The sequence below is a fragment of the Mus caroli genome, unplaced genomic scaffold (assembly GCF_978045245.1).
Source record: "Mus caroli unplaced genomic scaffold, Mus_caroli_1 scaffold_15, whole genome shotgun sequence".
NCBI lineage: Eukaryota > Metazoa > Chordata > Mammalia > Rodentia > Muridae > Mus > Mus caroli.
In genome coordinates this window covers 69,621,016-69,641,966 of record NW_028227270.1, presented here as the reverse complement: position 1 = coordinate 69,641,966, position 20,951 = coordinate 69,621,016, and the positions used below count along the sequence as shown (strand labels likewise).

Here is a 20,951-nt window from a genome sequence, read left to right as displayed (position 1 = left end):
AGCAATTAGGCCTTGCTGCCCAGAAAGTCTGTGTCCAGGAGACTCTTCCCACAAAGTCCATAGGAGACAGGATTCTGGGTCACCTTTACCATGTCCATCAGGCATCAGTCAGTAAGGTGGCACATCTGATCAACCCAATGCTTCTCATGCCTGTTAGCAGAAGAAATATTTTTCAATAAAAATATGTCCCACAAAGGAAAGCTTTACTTCTTATGTGAGCATACCCTCTGTGTACTAATGGCTGCTTCTTCTCAGGGCAGGGACTGCTTCCTGGTTTTGTTTCTCTCTCAGTGTAGTTATTTCTCTGTACACTGAGCTGGGCACAAGACAGGGTAAGCATTTGGTCATCTTTGAAGAAGCTTCTAGGAGGAAAGGTCACACAGAGAAGTGACAATAACACTGACACTCGCACTCACCCATATTCCCTAGCTGCACTGTGAGACTCGCCATCCCAGTACCAGAGAAAAAGACTTCACATATGAGGAGAAACACCATCCCTCCAGGGACCCCACCTCAGGGACTTGCTCAGCTTGACCCTCTGGCTAGTTTCTACATTTGTGCAGGTGTAGGTATAAGTACTCAGAGGCATAAGAAGGCCCAGCATCTCACACATCACAAGGAGTGCTCAGGAATGCTGGGGCTGTGCTGGTCTCCTCTACCCTGGGCTTCCTAGAGAGAAATGAAATCCCCAGGACAGAAGTCAGTTCTCCATGATGAAGCCTGTGGGGACTGAGCTCTGTAGCCCCTCAGCTCAGCCTGGGTAACAAAGTAGTGTCGTCTTCCCCTATCTTTTTCTCCTCCCCACACTCTTGGAGGTGTCACACTGAACCTGCATCCCTGTGGTGTGCAGGCATGGTGGCTGTAGGATAGCATTAGAGGGGTGTATCACCCTGGCCAGGGCTCTCCTGCCTTTCCATCTTCTCAGGCCTGTGTGTGCAGTCGTGATTGCCATAGACACAAAGCCTCTGCCCTCACAAAACACAGCACTTACTCTAGTGATGAGACCTCTGGCTCTGAGCATCGTCTCTCTGACACCATTCCAGGGAGCTCTGCTCCTGGTCTAAACCACATGTTTGGAGAAACAGACTCTTCAGCTTATCACAGGCTTCTGAGAACAAGCAGAGCCACGAGTTACCTCACCTTCTGCAATTCTCTTAATAAGGTTTAAAAGGTCTACAATGGTGAAATTCCATAACCATTTCTTTCTTTTTTTTTTTTTTTGTAAAGAACGTTGTGATGTTAATCTTGACAGAAGATGCTAAAATGTGAGCAAATGGGATAAGTAGAGCTGAATACCCTGCATGTTCTCGCCCTTTTAACTCCAAAAAGGAGGAGTCACTGATGGGAAAGCCAGGCCCTGGTGACCTTTATACATACACAAAGCACTAACACTACACTCAGGGCAGAGGAGGGTACCTAATGTTATCAAGAGCATGACCTGGGATCATACAGTAAGTCCTTCTGGGCTTCCAGCACTTGCTGGCCCATGAGACCAGCCGGAGCCCAGGCTATCCTACAGGCCTGGCTCACACAAAGAAAGGGGCTTGTTCAAAGTGCAGGAATTACCTGGGCACTGAGCAGGCCAGGAAGGGTCCTGGCTGGGCAGCACTCAGCTCCCAGGCAAGCTTCAAGTCCCAGGGTCCATCCATATAGGCATGAAGATGCATCAAAACAGGGGAGCAGCCATTTATCCCAAGTCTTCCACAGAGACTCCCACTATGAGAACACCAGTCTCCTTTTTCCTAATGCGTGTGTGCACGTGTGTGTGTGTGTATGTGTGTACGTGTGTACATGTACATGCATGCCTTTCTATATGTACACACACATCTGCAGTGCCTGTGGAGGTTTCCCATCCCTGGAATTGGAATTACAGGCAGTTGTGGATCACTTGATCAGAACACTGGAAACCAAACCCAGATCTTCAGCGCATGCTCTTAACTGATGCACCATCTCCCCAGCCTTTCCACGGTCATCTTTAAAGACTCCTATGATAGAGCCCCACAAGAAAAACACCCAAGGTTCCCCTCAGACACCACCCTCCCCTCCAAGACCCTTAGATTCTCCACACAGAGACCCGGGAATTTGCCCCTAGACCCTCCCCACAAGGACATTTAGAGAGAAAGTGCCAAAAATCTCCCTCAGACCCTCTCTTCCATAGACCTTCACAAACCCCTCTACAAGGAACCCCTCGTCCTCCCACGGGGCCTTTCACAGTCACTCTCACCAGGCCCTCTGGACCTGGCTATGGACCTGCACAGAAATGCCCCACTTGACGCACAGCGAGCGCAGCACTCACAGTGAGAACATGGAGACTTCCGATCAACATGGAGACAGACACTCTGCAGTAACAGCTGCCACACTCAGGGATGGCACACGGGCTCGGACTCCACAAAGATCTCAAAGAGACCCCTCTCCACACCTCCGACAGACACCACCAACAGAGATACACACAACCTCAAAGACCCAATACCTCTTCCAGAGTGGCTTCTATGTGACTCACAGTCCCAAACAGACATGCTCCTTCCACCGTGACAGCCACTACAGGAGGAATGAAAGATGCTAATGTGTCCGCAAGGAAGGTGGCCACCGGGGCTTCTTCTGTGTTCACTTGGCTTCAGCATTCGTCCTCATCTGCCTGGATGATGCCTGAAGCACTTGGCTCCCTTAGCTCAGGCCCTGGACTGGACACTACCTTTAGTACATCAATGCCTTAAGGGGCTTTACCACCTCTCAGTAATGATCACATGACTCCAAGATGCCTCTCAAGTTGGGGATCCTTTTGAAGCTTCGAAATAAGCCCCACCCCCTTCCCCAAATTTATATTCATCTGGTAGCCTGACAACTGCAAACATTTTACATACCTTTTTCAACATCACGGAGAGCTCAGAGAGAAGTATGCTCGGGTTTTGTGCACTGTGATCCCTGGACTGAAGCAAACTTTACTGTGTGTCTTGAAACTTCCCTTGCTTCCACTACAAAACGGAGAATGGGTGTTAATACTGTATGAAGGGAAATGAGTGGCGAAGCTAAAACACTCTGGGTTGTACCATTTGGAGTGTTTTTCAAATTTCATTTTATGTGCATAGGCTGTGCCTGCATGTTTGTATGTGAATCATGTACATGCCAGATCTCTGGGGGGCCAGAGGCAGGTGTCAGAGACCCTACCTAGAACTGGAGCTAGGAATGGCTGTAAGCTGCCCTGTGGGACTGGGAACTGAACCTCTGTATTTTACAAGAACAGCCAGTGCTCTTAACAGTAGATCCCTCTCTCCATTCCCAAGTTCTTTTTTCTCTATCATTGCTTTTATTTTTTATGACATTGTCACTAACATGATTTTCACTGGCCAACCCATACACAATAAAAAAAAAAAATTCCCCCTGGGGCTTGAGAGATGGCTCAGTGGTCAGGAGCACTGGCTGCTCTACTAGAGGTCCTACTTCAATGTCCAGCAACCACATGGTGGCTTATGACCATCAATAATGAGATCTGAGGGATCTGATGCCCTCTTCTGGCATGCATTGGTATATGCAGATAAGAGTATGTGTGTATGTATACACAATAAATACATCTTGGAGGAAAAAAATCCCCATCAAATCAAGGATTTATAGATTTACAGTCCACATGACCAAAAAAAATGGATAATCTTTCAGGTCATTCTTTTTTTTTGCGTCATTTCCTGGCACATGGTATGCAGCGAGCTTTGTAACTTCCTCTGATGGAAAGGATCCTTCTGCAACCCTAAAGCCATTACAGGGACCTCACGGGGTTCGTTTCTTCCAAACCATCTTTCTCCACAAGGCCTGTGCACACCTGTCCCTTGGGTAGGGTCCGGGGTCCCCTGACTTACCTGCTGATGTCCAAGTCAAGAAAAAGTCGGCTGCCCGGTCCAGGATCTGACAGTAGCGACAACACCACGCCCGCTCCTACAGTTGCTGAAGGGCCTCGAGGCATTGAAAGGAAAATGTCTTCCCTGTCCCTGTCCAGAAGTGAATCCTAAAGTCTCCGCCTGGCTGGTGGCAGCTGCACACTGCTCCATTCCCCATCTTGCTGTAACCTGCTCTTCTTCCAGGCAGGGCCTCTCAGAGACCACCTTGAGATGAGTAAAGAAACCGGAGGCCTGCACTTTTCCTAGATAACACAGGGGGGCGATGTACAGCCTGAGTTTTCCTTCAGCTTTCCAGCCCCTTCCAAGCCTTGCTCTAGCATACCCCTGGCAACCTTCTCCACTTTCTGGTCCTCACAGCCCCGCTCCAGCTTCCCCCTACGAAGAACTCTGCTGTCATTCTGGTGTGTCCCCGCCCCCGCCCTCCCTACCCCAAGCAAGACGCTAGAGGGCTCTCAGGCTGGGCTAGAGTTAGAAATGTGACCCCAAGCAGCAGCCCCAGATGCTAGGGCTTCAATATTGCCAGGCACTTCAGCTTCCCACTCAAGCCCCAGCAGCCATCTGATTCCCCCCAAAGGCCCTGGGAACACAGGTTTTTTGTTTGTTTGTTTGTTTTGTTTTTTTTTTACTGTAAAACCCTTTTATTTTTGCATTGAGTTGTTCATTACTGACTTCTTTCTGATGCCTTCTGTGCATGCTTAAAGGATCCATTGCAGTCCTTACTCATTGTCATGTGGCGTCAAGTTTACTTGGAGGTCTCCTGTTTTGTGTTACTGTGTGTCAACCCTCTTGGGTCTTGCTTCACTTTCATTTCTCCGATCATGCATGGTTCTCTGACATTCTGTCTTTTTGCGTTGCGTTGAGGGGGAACACAGGTTCTTTGCTCGTACCTGAATGGGGATCCTTACAGGAAAGCTGCCAGCAGTTACATTAACAAGGTCCAGAGCTGTTCTACTCTAGCATCACTGCACACGCGGCCACCGTTAAACAGCCATAGCGGGGCAAACCGTCGAAAACAGCCTGATTGGCTGCGGGCTGCAGGTCACGCAGGCACCATGTGATCCATTGTTAGCCTGTGATTGGCTGAAACCTCATTGCTGTGATTGGCTGAATCAATGGTTTGATTTCTAGGTTATCCTGTATCCTGTGACATTAAGGTACAATGCCTAGTAAGTCCAGTTACACAGTTCACTCTGTGTGGTGGCCATATAAATACAAAATTTATCAGGAAAAAAAAAGGATAAACATATAAACAATTATCTTTAGAATAATAAAGAACATTTATTTAAATACACTTTAAATTTGAAAGGAACTTTGACAAAAGTGTCATTCTAAAATCAATTGCTTTGCAGGAAGAATAAACACTAATGAATTTTTTTAAATCTTCGAAGTGACTACTAAATGATAAAATGTGGAGGGAGGGGGTTTTTCCTAGAAACCCTTGCGAGTCACGCCACCGCGAATCAGGTCAAGCAAAGCAACAACAGGAGGATTCGGTCTCCGGCAGCTTCAGCAGTCAGTGGATAGATGGTGGTAAAGACCTAGAACCAGCCAACAGGGCTGGAGAGATGGCTCAGCAATTAAAACCACTTGCCGCTCTTGCAAAGAATCCAGATTCACTTCGCAGCACCTGCATGGCAGCTCACAAACACCTATAACTCTAGTTTCAGAGACTCCTGCTCTTTTCTAGACAAAACAGCCATACATGTTTAAAAAAAAAAAAAAGTTAGCATATGCTACACAGTGTCTGTCTTACTCTCTATTCTGTTGCTGTGAAGAGACACTGTTTGGCTTTGAAAACAAGGGATCGTCGTGCATATTTTACATATAAAAGCAGACCTGGCCTCCAGGTTCTCCTAGCATCCCTAAGCCCCTATCTGGCATACCCTCCCCACCTCCAACCTTGAACTTTCCAGTCCAGGGGCTGGACTGCCCTTTCCCCAGAGGCCTCTCCCTAGATAATCCAGACATTTTGGTTTCATTCCTCCTCCTCCTCCTCTTCCTCTTCTCTGTGAGTTCCCTTTCTCTCTTTCTTTCCTCCTACGACCCCCTCTCCCATGGCAACTCCCCGGGCCTCAGTCCTTGGGGCTAGTGAACTCGCCTAAGAGCAGCTTCCCAATAAACTTGCCTTTAATACATTCTATTCTGGCTTGAATTGGCTCATTTCACTGGCGGAGAAATAACCTATCAGACACCATGACCAAGGCAACTTTTATAGAAGAAAGCATTTAATTGGGGCATACTTACAGTTTGAAAGGCTTAGTTCATTATCATCATGGAAGAGAGCATGGCAGTAAGCAAGCAGCTCTAGTGCTGAAGAAGTAGCTGAGAGCTCTATCGTAATCTGCAAGCAAAGAGAGAGGGGGGGAGAGAAAGAGAGGAGAGGAGAGGAGAGGAGAGGAGAGGAGAGGAGAGGAGAGGAGAGGAGAGGAGAGGAGAGGGGAGAGGAGAGGAGAGGAGAAGAGAAGAGAAGAGAAGAGAAGAGAAGAGAAGAGAAGAGAAGAGAAGAGAAGAGAAGAGAAGAGAAGAGAAGAGAAGAGAAGAGAAGAGAAGAGAAGAGAGGAGAGAGACTGGCGTGGACTTTTGAAACAGCCAAGACTTATTTTAATTTGTATATCTATTTTATATACCTAGAGTCACGCAAATTTTTCTTATGGGGAAAAAAAGAGGTCAGAAGTGGAAACCGTGTAAGAAGCTTTAGGCTGTGGGGCTTCTTCTGACCATAGGTGAGACTGTCACCTCAGCATCCCTCCAACCATGTGCTTGTGAGGAAGGACAGGTGTCCTCCCGTGGGTGTATTTACTCACATCCAGCTGCCTCAGCACAGACATGAGATCAGCCCCAGGAACCTCCACTGAACCAAAACTCAGAGACGGTTCCATCACTTTTTAAAAAATATAGTAATTGAATATCATCCGTACAGACCTCATACCCTTTACAGCTTCTCGCGATTACTTATAACTCAGTATAAGGCTACATAAATACTGGCTCGCCTGTATTTCCTAGGTGAGGAGGTGAAGGAGGAGTGTGTACATATTCAGGCCCTCGGCTGTATTCCCCCTCCATTGTTAGTTCGGGGGAGGGGTACCAGACCATTTTTAAAAGCTTTTTGTTTTCCCTTGAGGCAGGGTCTCCCTAAGTGATTAGATTGGCCTTGAACTCAGAACTCGACTGCCTCTGCTTAGGCATAGCCTCTCTGTGTCCCTGAGCATCTTCCTCCTGTGGTGTCTGTATCCACGTTCCCTTTTAAGGACACAGGTGACCTTGGATTATGGCCTTACTGGAGACATTGTTTTCACCAAATTCATCTTTCAAAGCCCTTGTCTCTAAATGAAATCCTGGTCCAAAGCTCCTGGGGGTTAGGATATCCAGGGAATTTGAAGAACACCATTCAGCCCTTGATGACATCACATAGAATTTATTGAACGTCAGATCTGTTCACTCCCTGGGCTCAGTAGCCATCTACTAATGTCTTTCCTTAGCACAGACTTGAATCTCCATGAAGAAAACTTGTGGAAAGGCTCATGGGAGTCACAATTAATTCCAACACTCCTTGTGAATCCATGACTGTGGCTCCCTTTCCAGTCACCACAGGTCCTATGCTGGCTATCTTCCAAAGTGAGTTCCATGAGACAGGGAACAGTTTTCTCAACTGCTGGCCTCTCTGGGTCTAAGACAGAGCCTGGTAACTAGAAGGTTCTCAGCAAAACTTGTCAAACAAATGTGACAGTATTTCTCTGTCACTCCATATCTCTCTCTCTCTCTCTCTCTCTCTCTCTCTCTCTCTCTCTCTCTCTCTCTGTCTGTCTCTGTCCCTTTCTCTGTCTCTCTCTGTATCTTTCTCTGTCTCTCTATTTGTGTCTCTGTCTTTCTGTCTGTCTCTCTCTGTCTCTCTGGGTGTCTCTCTGTCTCTCTGTGTCTCTCTGTGTGTCTCTGTCTCTGTCTCTCTCACACACACACACACACTTTCATGTACACACACATTTTCATGTACACACACTTCTCTCCCGCACAGATGGCATCAACCTTCTTTTTTGAACCTGACTCATTTCCCGCATGACTTCCTCCTGTTTCCCCTGGTTTACCTGTCACACAAACACTGACAAAATAATATCTCCAAGACATTCAGAGCCCCAGAGAGGAAATCGTGGCTCAGTTATGCCTCACCTTGGCCCGTGATCTCTGTTCCACTTGTCAGACCTGTGCACACGCCACATCCTGTCTGAAGTGTCCTTTCCTCCCCCCTCCCTGCCACCTGCTAGCACTAAGATTTTACAGCCACCTGGCAATTCATGACTCACGGTTTGTCTCCCCTGCATCTGGTTTTCTCGCCTTGGGCTCTGTCTTACAGTCCTTGTCAATTCCTTTTAAATAAATAATTCAGGTTTAAAACTATGTCAAGGTACATTAATATGCCTGTAAATGAGAGGAGAGAGTGTGTCCGTGAATATAAGCAGAGATGCTTTGAAAAAAAAAAAAAAAAAAAAAAAGCTCTCAGAATCCGCGCACCTGCTGGGAAGGTGTGAAGTGTCTGCTGGGAAGGGGAGTTAGGTGAGCATGTGGATGGAGATGCACCCGATTTTCTTCTGCCCCTCATTACACAGCCTCAAGTGTTTCACATCAAGGATGTATGTAATAGACAAGACAATGAAGGTACACCCACAGAAACATAGATGGAGCCTGTGCTGTCACGACTTTACTGTAAGTTCCAGAAGGCCTAGAATTCCTGACATCTTGACAATGGCTTGGATTGAGAAACCCCTTACTCTAAACAGAAATTCAGTTCCAGGATATAAATCCCCACTTAATCCCAGGAACAAATGGAACACATTGAGACATAAACTACTCCTTGATGCTGTTGTGCAAGTCTGATATTAAGAAATCCCAGTCAAACAACCGCAGCCAAGGAGAACATGATGTTGCCAAACCTGCCCTGCTCCTGGACCCCAGATGTCCTTACAGAAGCCCACACTGGTTTCTGACAGAAACCCTTGAGAGGCTGCTAGAGGCTGCTGCTTTTCTTCACTTCCTTCACCCCTTTCCCTGAGCCTGATGTGATCAGGAGCTAACCTTACCACATGTTCAAAGGCTTAGAATAAAGAAAGAATGGAAATGAATTACACCCCACTAACTGCGACATTAAATACAAGCCACTGCAAGGACTTGAGTTTCCCAACACGGACAATGACAAGAGTCATTAAAACCTAATTTAGGGGCTGGAGAGATGGCTCAGCAGATACAGTACTTGTTGGGAAAGCAGGCATGCCTGGATTTAGATCCCTATCAACCATGGAAACATCTAGGTGTGGTGGTGCAGCACTGAAGGGTACCCAACACCAAAGGGCAGAAGACAGGCAGATCCTGGGTACTCATGGCCAGCCAGACTGGCAAGCTCCAGGTTCAGTGAAAGATTGTTAACATATATGGTAGGAAAGCATTCCAATCAATCTGTAGGCATCACATGCACCTAATAGGGTCAACACTGTTATACACATACATACATAATACATACATACATGCATACATACATACATGCATGCATACATACACTCATACATACATACATACATATATACATACATACTCATACACACATACATACATACATACATGCATGCATATATACATACACTCATACACACATATATACATACATATACTCATACACACATATATACATACATATATACACTCATACACACATACACATACATGCACAATACACACATACATACACACATGTATGTATATGCACATGCATGCATATATACATACATATATACATACAGAAATACATAATACATACATGCATGCATACATACACATACATACACAATACATGCACGCACATACATGCATGTATGCGCACACACATATACATACATACATACATACATACATACATACATACATACACACATACATACACACATACACACATGCATATATCAAACATATAAATTCCCATTTAACCCAATTTAGTTTAGGCTCTGGGTAAAGAATGGATTTCTGCGCTCCATTTGGGAATGGCTAGAACATGAGCTCACATTACTGGTTGAGGCCTGGAGTGGGGGCGGCGATGAAGGGTTTAGCTCAGTGGACTCTCTCTTGCTCAGCCCTGACCTCTCTTCTTTGAGCCTTCGGGTCTCTTGCCCACTGAGCCAGCAAGAAGGCAACTTAGGATATATACACCCTTATCTGTCCTTTTCCTTTGGCAGGTCTGACCGGCTGGACTGTGTCTTTCCAGGTAGGTTCATTTCTTTTTAACCAATCCGGAGCCTCATCACCAGAGATGTGATGTCTGAAAGGTGAGCCAGAATAGGCTCTCTTAGGAAGCACCCCTCAGAGTCCCTTGGTGCATACTTCAAGGAAGTAAGGCCAACAGAGGCCACTTGACTCACCTGAGAGCACTGAGGGCAGAAACGGCAGATAGCCCAAAGGGTTCAGCCGGGGAACATTCATTGTGTCAAGGTGAAGTGTGCCAAGGTTTGCCAACCTTTTCATTAAATGTGGACTGTTGTTGTGGAGAAAGAAGTGCACTGAAATCCTCAGCTTATTTTTGGAGTCCTTTTGTCTTATCAATGGTGGGCATGTTTGCTCAGACTAAGTCTGAATACTTTCCTCATCTTCAGTGACTCAAATAAAGTCATCTAAGGCAAGTCGGGAGCCACCACTACTGTGGCCTGTGTTGTGTCACCAGGAAGGTGCCTTCTCGGTTACAACTCTGGGCTAGTGCTCTGAGGCGTTTTAAGACTCTCAGTCATTCTTTTCCCATTCAACATGGAGTTTTCCTTCTGACAGCAGCCACTGCTGGTTACTACTGGCTGCTGCTGGCTGCTTCCTGTGGGTTAAACAATTCACAACTTGCCAGCTCTGTTGCACAAAAGGAAAAAAGCAAAACCCAGCAGGCTCCATGTTGAATATGCAGAGGGATTTAAAGTAAGTTTTGAAGAGAGAACCCTGGAGCTGGGCCTGGGCTAGCTTAGTTCTCCCCCTGCCTGGTCCAGTACCCTGAGGAAAGCATGCAAGTGCACTCACCACAATGGCTCCCCTAGCTGGATCCAGAGTCTTTGGCAAGGAAGGGTTAACTCAGTTATTTTCTTGTGTCTACTCTAGGCAAGTACCATAGTAGATGAAAAAGAAAGACAAAGAAAGGTTAAAGAGAGATGTCTGAGTTAGGGTTTTATTGTTGTGAAGAGACACCATGACCAAGGCAACTCTTATAAAGGAAAACATATAATTGGGGCTGACGAACAGTTTCAGAGATTTAATCCATTATCATCATGGTGGGAAGCATGACGGCATCCAGACAGACATGGTGCTGGAAAAAGAGCTAAGAGTTCCACGGGTAGCAGGAGACTGTATTCCACACGGGGCATACACTTGAACATAGGTGGCTTCTAAGCCCACCCCCACAGTGATGTAAGCTCACTCCTACAGTGATACACTTCCTTCAAAAAGGCCACCCCTACTCCAACAAAGGCACACCTCCTAATAGTGTCACTCCCTATGGCCAAGCATTCAAACACACGAGTCTATGGGGGCCATTCCTATTCAAACCACAAGAGATAAAGGGGGAAATGATAAAGCAAATCTATATTAAGGCTTGTCATTACCTGAAAGTATTTATACTAGACTATCAATAGAATATGGAGAGAGATAAACACAATGCTGTGTGTGAAACTAAATATACACCTAGTGTATCTACCTAAATGTACACCGAGTGTGTGTACCTAGATATACACACGGTCTGTCCTGGGCTCCTGTAGGTTCTGGATCTGTGAATTCAACCAGCCTCAAAACAAAAATATTAATAAAAATTTGCATCTGTATTGAACATGTACAAGATTTTCCCCTATAAATATCTGCTAAATAATAGTCTAGCAACTCTGCTACAACAGTGTCTTAGAAGTAATCTGAATGGTTAGAAGTATATGTCATGTGTGCATTGGTTACCTACAAAACTCTGCCATTCTGTATGAAGGCTTGACTTCACAATGTTTAGATTTGGGTCTTCATAGGATATAACCCACTCTTGGAGATGCTCAAATCCCTTGCAGAAAATGGTAGAGTGTATGCAGTAACTTACCTGGGCTTTCCTATGTGCTTTAAACCCTCTCTACGTAATTTCAATTCCTAAGGCATGTTCCCATCGTGTGAACAGCTGCTCTACTCTATGCCTTGCTGTAAAGGGCACAAGATCCTTGTATTCACAGATAATCCCTAGGGAAACCAAGGATGTTAAACACGCAGAGATGCCTTCTCACTGGAAAAAAATTAAAATGGCTGCCTTCCATCCAGAAAGCCGTGTGGCTGCTGTTAACAACTGGGTGACCTTTTGCTATCTGTAGAGCCGAGCCTTATAGCCTTATAGCTTCTGTAGAACCAAATCCCCCAGAATGGTTATTCCTCTATAACTTTATCTTTAGCGCCCATTTAATGGACACTATCATTGGGGGAGATGTTACATCTCCTACTGACCTAGCCTACTGACCTCTATGCCACCTCGGTCAGAGACCACACTGGATCTAAGTCTTTAAGCTGTAGAACCCATCTTTATGACGCGACGTGTAGTTTGCAAAGAAGTTTCTATGTAGTAACACATTAAGATTTCCCGTGTCCTGGAATTGGAACGACTGTTGCCTGGAAACCCTGTTCCAAACTGTAATGTGTTTAACTAAGCTGACAGCAAACCACCTGGCCTCAGACTTCGGACATTTGGACCAGCCTGACTGAGTCAAACCAAACCGTTTTGATTCTTCCCTGTTGACGGGTTTTCCCCATCAGCCATGACACCTGCAGGAACTCCTACATCTTGCCCTGGATGACTGTTTCATAAGCAGCCTCTGACTCCGTTTTGAGGGTACAGAATGATTGTGCCCCTGGGAAGGCAACTAAACAAGGGCATTTTTCCAGCACCACCCACATGGCTGACCAATGACTTATTCCTGCAAGTACAACGGATGTCATCCTATTGACTTATTGGGATGAACTGAGACTGCAGAGATACATGGGCATATTAAAATCATATCAGAGAAGCTAATACGAAGAACTCATCAAATGTGCCATTCTTAGGGAAGGATAACTCCTCCACCTGGATCCCATTAAGTAGTTGACCCCTAGTGTTGGCCACACACAACCTATAATCTGATGCTTGGTGCATCAAGGACCGACAGGTGACAAAATGTCAGCTGTCCCTGGGGCTTCGTCTTGGGTCAGTTCCCCACTGTTGACATGGCTTCTTGATTGCCATCTGTTGTCCAGCAGCTTGTCCATCTGGACCCAAACCTACAGTTTCCTTATCTAACCGGGCTCTGCTCTCATCTCTGAAGCTGACATCCTTTTTCTCAGACCCTGGCTCTCCATTGACCTGATCTCTACACCATCAGTCTCTTTCCTACTTCTTATCTACCAAAATTCATTATTTATTAATACAGACTACTTGCATTTCTCTCAGCCAGCTTCTTTTTTAAAATGTTTTTTAAGTTTATTATCATCATCATTGCAAGTATGTCTGTGTATAAGTAAGTGCATATCTTGTACCTGCAGAGGCCAAAAAAGGGCATCAGATACCTTGGAACTGGAGTTGCAGACAACTGCGAGCTGCCACGTTGGGGCTGGGAACTAAACCCAGGTCCTTTGCAAGAGCAGCATGTACTCTTAACCACTGAGCCATCTCCAGCCACGTGGCTCACTTCCAAAGCCTCCTGAACTCTGCCATAGTCTCTAGCTTATCGATGTTCTTGAAATGGCTTTTATGAATATGTAGACCAGCCCCCTATGTACTGTGTGATAGGAGAGCTATTATTAGTAATAAAGATTACAATAAAATAATCTAAATTTGCCTCTGCCTGATTACTACCACTGAATGCTGCCATTTGAAAATATGCTGCCATTGAAACGACTAGATCTTATGAATTTATTCTCGTTCTACTAAATCTGATGTTATAGGAAGACATGGCCACGTCCATCTGTGTTGTGGTGTAGTGTGCTCACAGCTGCTGTGCTCACAGCTGCAGACCTCGTGAAAAGGTGCAAAGAATACTCAGCTCACGAAAGTCTGGTTTTCTTCTAAGTTGGAAGACAGGCAAGGGTGTCTTCTCTGGGATTCTTTTCTAGATGTATCCGAGTCTCAGATGGATACACACCAGTCCCTCCCCTTCTATCACTGGTATAATCTTACCAATAGATCAAATGAGGCATGCATGACAGTTCATTTGGCACCATCAGGCTGCATGGGAGTAGACTTGCTCATGGTATTGCTAATATTAAGAGTGCTGTACTTTTTTTTTTTAATTGGGGCAGATTGTAAGAGGGGCCCATTATAAACGTGGGTGGTGAACAATAAGGCTATGCGCTTTCCCCATTTTCAAAAGTGGTTCTCACTTTCTAGACAGATCCTGGCTGTCTTAGTGTTTTACTCCTGGAAACAGACACCATGACCAAGGCAACTCTCATAAAAACAACATTTAACTGGGGCTGGCTTATAGGTTCAGAGGTTCAGTCCATTATCACCAAAGCGGGGAGCATGGCAGCATCTAGGCAGGCATGATGCAGGAGGAGCTGAGAGTTTTATCTGAAAACTGCTAGCAGAATACTGGCTTCCAGGCAGCTAGGATGAGGGTCTTAAAGCCCACACCCACAGTGACACACCTACTCCAACAAGGTCACACCTACTAAAACAGCCACACCTTCTAATAGTGCTTCTCCCTGGACTGAGTATACTGGTTAACCAAATTTCTTGACCTAACACTAAATTAACTATCAAGTGGTTACATTTCTAGATTCAAACACTGCTTCTAACACTGCATCCTTTGGTAGATTTTCTACCTAACAGGCTTCAGGGAAAGCGCAGGTCAGAGCACATCACAGGCTCTTTAGAAACCTCAGCTGCTCTCATCACATACTGAGAAAAATCAGAGTTCTCAAGAGGACCCAAAAGCTCTGCAGAGCCAATTCTCTGCTCATTTCGCTCTGCTTACTGCCTACTTCATCTGCTCTGCCTTACCCTTGCCATGTAACTGCCAACTCTCCTCACTTCCTTGGACACTCAAGGAAAGCTCCAATCTTGGTCTTCTCTTCCACTCTCTCCCACCTGCAAAGTCCGCAGAGAAACTGAGGAGTGTTTGAAGCATGCAGTGTAAAAATGACCAAAATGTCCAATAGATATCTTCTGGGCTAGCTCAATCACTTCCATCTCTCATCTTCCCAGAAAGAATTTAATGATCTAAAATCATGTGCCCTATAATGCCTCTTAGTTACTGTTCTATTGCTTTGAAGAGACACCACGGCCAAGGCAACTCTTAGAAGAGAAAGCATTTAGTTGGGCACTTGCTATAATTTCAGAGGCTTGGCCCATTATTGTCACGGCAGGGAGCACAGCAGCATAAGAATAGATGCTGGAGCAGTGTCTGAGACCTTTCTATCCTGATCCAGAGGCAGAGAGAGAGAGATGCTGGGTTTAGTGTAGGCTTTTTGAAGCCCACCCTCAGTGACACACTTCCTCCAAGGTCACACCAACTTCATCAAAGCCATGTCCCCTAATTCTTCTAAAATAGCACTACTTCCTAATGTCTAAGTATTCAAACAGATGAGCCTTTTGGGTCTCTTCTTATTCAAACCACCACAATGACTTCAATTCTTCATTCTTCCTTTGTGTTTTTCCCATTAGTATTTCCTGGGACTGAATATATTCTATCATGTTTGGGTCCAGGTCCCCTGGGAGAGAGTATACTGTTCAGGAAGAAAGAGATTTTTGATTCATTGTTTCTTTTTCCCCTCCTCTTTTCCCAGACAGACTTACAATGGGTGCTCAAGAGATTGGTTGGGTGACAAATGAGGAGGGGAAAGTCGTCTTACAAAAGAAGAATGGAGCGTTATAAATAAGAGACACCATGGCCTTTTGGCAACAAAGATATACTCTAACCCTTTGAAAACTATCTGATGGTTGAGTATCATAATGAAAAAAAAATAACTAAAACATGAATTGGAGACTCAACCCAATCGGTGTGGTACAGAAGGAGGAGGCAAGGGAACTGAGGCACAGTGTAAACTTGGGAAACAAATAAGATGAGATAAACTGGGAAGATTGAAAGTCTTTTACTAGCTATTTTGAAACAGAAGAACAAAAGGTAAAGAATGTCTAAGATATATTAAGAGTAATTCAGCAAAGCTGAAGAAAGTTGCATATCTTCTCACCATGAAAGTTCAAGCAGGACACATTACAAAAAATATAAATGATGTTTTAAATTGAATAAAGGATTTTACTAGAGATTCCTTCAGCGACAATGTACAGGAAAAGATTATCCATGTCATTATCGAGTTATGGAAATGCAAACATAGACATGACCCACCACGTACAGTCCACCACGATGCCTGCCACCGGTAGGAGACTCAACACAATGTCAGAAAGCAATGTCTGTTAGCACACGGATGTGTACTGTGGATGCATGCTGGAGTATTCTAAGAACTCACTTAAGAGATGTCAGTGAGTATTCAACAAACTACAAACTATTTGATGAAGTGTTTAAACATACGGTTTTCGACTTATTTCTGTCCACAGTAGTTATATAGGTTTAGTTGTCAAAAGCAGGATTTCAATTAGTGGATGGAATGTATATATATTAAATCTGAGAAGAAGCATGTGGCAAATGTAACACATGTCCACCTCAAATGCAGATGGGGGGTGGTGGGGGGAGATGCAAAATGGCCCGGTAACTTAAAAAAAAGTTTGCATTTCATTAAAATGCAAATACCGATATAACACTGGAACCAGTGGTTTTACTTCTAGAACATTTGTAATGAATGGAGCTTTCAAGTCAAGTTGACAAAGAGTGCACTTGTGGTCAATGTACATTGTCTACGGCAGTGGACTTAGAATCACCTAGGACACAGCGCACCACATACATAGGTGGGCATGTATAAGAGGGTATTTCCACAGGTGTTTATGTGAGACAGGACGAGCCACCATGAGTGTTGGCAACAGCATTCTGTGGGCTAGGATCCTGAACTGAATAGAAAGAGACAAAGGAGAAAGCAGCTTTCATCTCTGCCTCCCCACTGTGAGCACAATGTTATCAGCCACTTCACACCATTGCTGCCTTGCTCTCCCCTCCACTTGGAGTGTATCCCTTCAAACTGTGAGCCAAGATAAGCCCGCCTCTCCTCAAACTGCTTCTGCCAGGTACTTGGGCACAGCAAGTTGATAGTAATTAGCATATCTACTGAGGGAGAAATACCATTGTACTAAGACGTAATAAATAGTATGGTTATCTCGGTAATAAGGTGTTTGCCTATTGATGTGAGTCTGACTCAGTCTCTGGCACTGGAGAGTGTGGGTCTCCCACTCTCATGGATCATCTGCCCATTCAGTCAGCAGGGGCTGTAGGAGTAGAGATGTTGAGCACGGAGGTTGAAAGCCCTGTGAGAACATGTGTGGGTATGTACATGAATGTCCACACCTGGACTGGTTGTCAGGAGGCAGATAACTTCACTGGGGGTGATTGAAGGCTTATAAGGTTTGGGGGCACTAAGAGCAGGATGAACAAAGGTCACTGGCTGGGGGCTTAGGGTACCTGGAAGGCCTCATTAGCATGGGGAAGCCTTTATCAGAAATCTCAGAGCCGGGCATGGTGGCACAGGCCTTTAATCCCAGCACTCGGGAGGCAGAGGCAGGCAGATTTCTGAGTTCGAGGCCAGCCTGGTCAACAAAGTGAGTTTCAGGACAGCCAGGGCTACACAGAGAAACCCTGTCTCGAAAAACCAAAAAAAAAAAAAAAAAAAAAAAAAAAGAAACTCAGGTGCTGGGTTTGTAGGTGTTAGGTTTTGTTAGGAGAAAGGAAATTGATCCTATAAATTAATTGAGGCCACCTGACATTCCTCAGGTAGAGGCGAGTGTTGGGGGCTTAGAGTACCTCAGAGAAGGAGAAACTCTGCTAAGGAAGGGAGTCCTCCATCAAGCACCAAGCTCTGGAAGGCTTTCTGACCAATGATAGACTTTGACCTTAGTTAGCAGTTTCCCACAGGAGAAGACAAAGACAGACAGCCCACACAGCTGTATGAATATTCACATTTGTGGATCACCAAGATGGCTTAGCAGATAAGCCTAAAGACCAACAATAAATCCTTGGGGTCCACATAGTAGGAGAAAACAGACAAACATGCACACACACACACACACACACACACACACACACACACACGGGCATACAGGCACATGAGTACGCATGCACGAGAAGGGGGATATTTTAAAAATTCAAAACATATAGTGGGATGTGGTTCAATTTGGTTGGTAGGTAGAGCATCAGTTGCTTACCATTCACAAAGGCCTGGGTTTCATCCAGGCAGGTGGGTTTCAGCACTGAAGAGACAGAGGTAGAAAGTACAGGGATCTAAGGTCATCCTTGGTTACATGGGGAATTTGAGGCTATGTGACAACCTGGGCTCTGTGAGACCCTGCTTAGAAACAAATAAACAAACAAAAAACTCAATATTACACATAATAGCAAAGTGGTAAAAGCTATCTACATTCCCATAAACATAAGACCAAGGAAAGAAAACACAGTGGCGCACACATAAGGAGCTCAGCCTTTACAAACACGGAGTCCTGTTATATACTCTAGTATAGTATATAGTATAGTTGTCTAAGTGTAATAAGACAGTTACAAGACAAAGATACTACATGGTCCCATGTATGAGATAGCAAACTAAATTATTAAGAAAATAAAGCAGGGTGGTGGCTGCCTGGGGCCAAGAATAGGAAGGGGACTCTCTGGGGCCTCTACTCTCATGGTCTGCTCACCTCCCAAAGCCTCAAGCTCCTAACGCTACCTAGCCTCCTCCACTCTCTCCCCACAGACAAGTTCATAAAGCTAGGAAATTGAACTTCCATAATTCAAGAAACTAGAAAGTCCAGTTTGGTGGTAGGACCTGGTGAGAGCCATTCTACTTGTGTCACAACCTGCCAGAGGCTATCGCGTGACAAGTGAAGACACGGGGCAGAACAAAGCCACACTGTGGTGGCTAATCTGCTCACGTACCAACAGTGGTAATCCATTTATGAGTACTGGGCCTTCATGCAAAAGACTGTGGCAAAGGCCCCGCCTCTTAATACCTTAACAATCTCAATTAAATTTCAACGTGAGTGTTGGAGGGGGAATATTCAAATGACAGCATCATTGTTCTAAATTCGTGTTTTCAACAATAAGAGCTTCAGGGGATACAAATGTTTACTCTCCTGCATATCAAACGGAAGCCTGGCATCTCAAAAATGGAGCAGCCAAAACAGAGATAATCCAACTGGAGAATGGAGAAAAGACACAGATAGACTTTTCACCAGAGGTTTACTTGGTGGCTGGGGTGAGGACTTGGTGGCTTAGGGCACTCGATGCTTCTGCAGAGGAGGCAGGTTGAATTCCCAGTACCTACACAGCAGCTTATAGCCTGATGGAACTTCATTTGCAGGGAGTTTGACACCCTCTTCTGGATTCCACATGGTCCATGCACAAGTGGTACACATACACACATACAGGCAATCCACTTGTACACATAATAAATCTTAGTAGAAAGAAGAGGAGGAGGAGGAGGAAGAAAGGAAGGAAGGAAGGAAGGAAGGAAGGAAGGAAGGAAGGAAGGAAGAAGAACAACAACAAGAGAAAAAACAATAGCTTTATTTGATGTCAAGTAAACATTATGAGGAAGTTTCAGTGTCACTATCTAACTAAAAACTAACAGATTTAACCAAAATGAGATATAAACACACACTTGTAAGAGTGGTTAAAACTTCTTAAAAGGGATAAATCCTGGCAAGGGTAGAGAGAAATTGACTATGGTTTCTAACTACAAAACTGGTAGAGTCATTTGGGAAATAAATTGGATATTTGTTTGGGTATGTACAGATGTGTGTGTGTGTGTGTGTGTGTGTGTGTAGACCTGAGGACAGTCTTAGATGTCCTTCTTCAAGAGCCATGTACCTTCTTTTTTGAGACAGGGGCTGTCTCTGGCCAGAAATTCAAGTGGTCTAAGGTAGCTGGCCCAGAGAAGCCCAGGGATTTCTTTTCTCCACCCCAAAGTAACAGGTGCTGGGGATGGAGCTCTGACCCTCTTTACTGACTGAACTCTCTCTCTCCAGACTCAGTTTACTTCTTCCCCCATGCCCTTTAAAAAGTAAAATGGCTGTGTCAATGGCAGTTCAGGACAAGTCTCAGGAAATGCAAATCGGTGTGCAGATAACATTTGTTATCTAAATGTTTGTAGCAGCCTTTGACCGTACTTCACCTGGAGAATAACCAGACATACACTAAATACTATTCCTTGACTCCCCTCTCTGAGGATCAAACTTCGACAATACTGTGACTATTTTTTTTTATAATGCTGCATGACTGGATTGTGTGTTACTTAAAAGGGAAGGCTATGTTTCATGTTTTATTTTTATTTATTATTATTATTATTGGTTTTGTTGAGGCAGGGTTTCTCTGTGTAGCCCTGGCTGTCCTGGAACTCACTTTGTAGACCAGGCTGGCCTTGAACTCAGAAATCTGCCTGCCTCTGCCTCCCAAGTGCTGGGATTAAAGGTGTGCGCCGCCACCACCTAGCTCATGTTTTATTTATTTATTTTTTTACTTTGTATTTGTTTGTGTTTTGAAACAGGTTCTCACTGTGTAGCCCTGGCTGGTTTGGAGTTGGCCATGTGGAGCAGGTTAGCCTAGACAGAACTTAGGAGACCCTCCTCCTTTTGCCTCCCAAATAGGATTTAAGGCCTGTACCTCCACGCCCGGCCTAATTTCGTTCATCTTAATAACTCTGGGCCCAGACGACTGCCCAGGACAAGGACCAAGAGCTAATTCTCCCAGCACAAAGTCCACGGCGTGTCGGTATACAAGTCTCAGGGATTCTGTCTTGAGCCGGGTCCAAGCACATCACACCCGAACGAGCACACCCGAACAAACACACCCGAACAAACACACCCGAACGAGGAGGCCCCGCCCCACTTCCGGCAGTCCTCCCCCCCCCCCGCTTCATTGCGTCACTAGCCCGCGCCGCGCACTATTTGACACGGTGCGACCCGCC

At 45.2% G+C, this 20,951-nt stretch overlaps 1 long non-coding RNA gene across 1 annotated transcript; it reads right to left on the bottom strand.

The window, feature by feature from the left end:
• Positions 1-2,868: 2,868 nt before the first annotated feature.
• LOC147000971 (uncharacterized) lies at positions 2,869-4,827 on the bottom strand. The gene is made up of 3 exons (XR_015045327.1): positions 4,775-4,827; positions 3,849-4,129; positions 2,869-2,972 (listed from the first exon to the last, which is right to left on the bottom strand). It is a non-coding gene; the product is annotated as an uncharacterized LOC147000971 (long non-coding RNA).
• Between the last annotated feature and the right edge of the window lie 16,124 nt (positions 4,828-20,951).